At 33.2% G+C, this 2587-nt stretch overlaps 1 pseudogene; it reads right to left on the bottom strand.

The window, feature by feature from the left end:
- Positions 1 to 2043: 2043 nt before the first annotated feature.
- Positions 2044 to 2160, bottom strand: LOC145249921 (5S ribosomal RNA; annotated as a pseudogene).
- Positions 2161 to 2587: the final 427 nt, after the last annotated feature.

Consider the following 2587-nt stretch of genomic DNA (forward strand, 5'->3'; position numbering starts at 1 on the left):
ATGGTTGAAGCCATTACCAATAGAGAAGATATGATGGAAAAAAATGAAATCTGCTTCATTCGAAACCTTAATCCTGATCTAATAATTATCTAATAAGAATGTAGTCCTAAAACCATCAGAAAGCATCTGAAAATGAAGGGTTTCAATCATTTAAAGCGACTGTAGAAACCACGTCTTCTTGAACAGCACAAAACTAACCGACTTAAATATGCCACCAAATATCAGACTTGGGATAAAGAGAAGTGGGAAAATGTAATTTTCTCCGATGAGAAAAAGTTTAACCTAGATGGTCCAGATGGATTTCAACACTATTAGCATGATAAAAATTTGCCCAAAGAGACTTTTTCAACTCGGCATAGTGGAGGAGGGTCTTTAATGATCTGGGGTCTTTCTCGTAGGCTGGGGCCCTAAAGTTACAAGTAGTGAAAAGCCGGCAAACATCATTGAAGTACATTTCAATGCTTGAAAATGCTTCTATCAGGACTGAAGGTCCACGTTTGTGTGGAAGAAATTGAATTTTCCAGCAAGACAACACTGCGATACACACTTCTCGACAAGCACGAGAATACTTTTCTTCAAATAATATAGAATTGTTAGATCATCAAGCATGTTCTCCGGACCTCAGTCCCATTGAAAATCTTTGGAGTTGGATGGCAAAAGAGGTGTTCAAGGATGGAACCCAGTATGATTCGATAAAGGAACTTTCTGATTCAGTTTCCAGTACATGGGATAAAATTCCTTTGCAACTGATAAAAAACTTAGTCGCAAGCATGGCGAAGAGAATTTTTGAAGTAATTCGTAATAATGGAGGATATACTAAATTCTGAGACCCTTTTTAGTAATTTATAATTCCTTTTGTTAGATAAATTATCAGTGGTCTTATAATTTTGACCAGGTGAAAATGTTTGTTTTTTAACCATAATTATTAGATCAGGGTTAAGGTTTAGAATGAAGCAGATTTCATTTTTTTTTCCATCATATTTTCCCTTTTGGCAATGATTTCAACCATTTGTTTGATTAAAAATTCGATAATATGCGTAAACGCTTACTTTCTTAAGTGGTCTTATGATTTTGATCAGGATTGTATATATATATATATATATATATATATATATATATATATATATATATATATATATATATATATATAACCAAGTAAGATCTGTGACTTACTTGTGGTTTCATTAAATACTTTTACATGCAAAATCCGATCGCGCATTTTGCTAATCCCTGCCCTCTGATGAGAAGGAGGGTATTTCTTCGAAACTCCGCGGATTAAGGACTATCCACTTATCTTGTGCTTCCTTTTTAAAATTAAATATGTTTTTAACTCTTTTTCAAGATGTTTTTTAACATGTTTTAATTATCATTTGTTCATATTATAAGCTCTATTTCCTTTTCGGTTTTATTGAGCTTTTACATCTGGTTGAGATTACTTTACTTGTAAATATTAACTCTTTAATATTTATAATATATTTTAAGTTTACCATTTTGATTACCTTGGTAAACTTATTGTAATTTTTATTTCTTATATATATAACTACTTCATTTACTCACATAAAATTAATATACGAAAGTATATAAGAAACTACTAACCTAGTTTTAAAACAGATCCTTTGTTCGATAAAATACATGCCCATTTGCTGATAGGAAGGGGCGCGGTGGATACTAGAAAGCTGATTGGCTAACTAAAATCCTCAACAGAAGAGAACCATATAAAAACGATAAACAACCACAGAATACGCGCATAAGCCTGACGAATCCTAGAGTGGATGAAACGCCGAATATTCAGTGTAGCTTAATCGCCATATATATTTTATAAATTACTATATATATAAAAAGACTTCCTTCAGTCTTGACTTGACAGACTTCCTTCAGTCTTGACAGACTATGGATACCCACGGTAAGGGTGCCTGCGCGTGAAATTTTTGTGGCAAGAGTTGCGCAATCTCCAACCACACCTCTCCTGAATCGATATTGTTGAATACCAGTGGCAAGTGGAGGTTCAGTACGACTGGAAACAATGCCGAGATAAGCGGAAAGCACATACAGCGCCTAGAATTCCCAAATGGTCACCCATCAAGTACTAGCCAGGCTCAACGTTGCTTAACTTCGGTGATCTGTCGGGAACCGGTGTGTCAACATGATTATGCCGTACACACACACACACACACACACACACACACACATATATATATATATATATATATATATATATATATATATATATATATATATATATATATATATATATATATATATATATATATATATATATGCGTTTACATTCAGGATGCATAGATATGAACATTCTGTAATATATAAGTAATGTTACATTTCTGTTTGGAAGCCATATTGATATTTATAAAATTCCATAAAATGTTTTCGAGGATAGATATATCTATTCATTGATGCGTGTGTGTTTTTATTGGTTTCACTGTGTTGATCAATCCTTTTGTTGTTCATAACCAATACCTCATACTTAAAGACTAAAAACAAAAACACAGGCCCTAAAGATTCCAATCTGGCACAGCTTCCCAAAGTGAAACGCAAAGGGTAAAATACACTAATAAACACGTTTCCATAT

The sequence above is a fragment of the Euprymna scolopes genome, chromosome 28 (genome assembly GCF_053919585.1).
Source record: "Euprymna scolopes isolate OS-2025 chromosome 28, ASM5391958v1, whole genome shotgun sequence".
Taxonomy (NCBI): Eukaryota; Metazoa; Mollusca; class Cephalopoda; order Sepiida; family Sepiolidae; genus Euprymna; species Euprymna scolopes.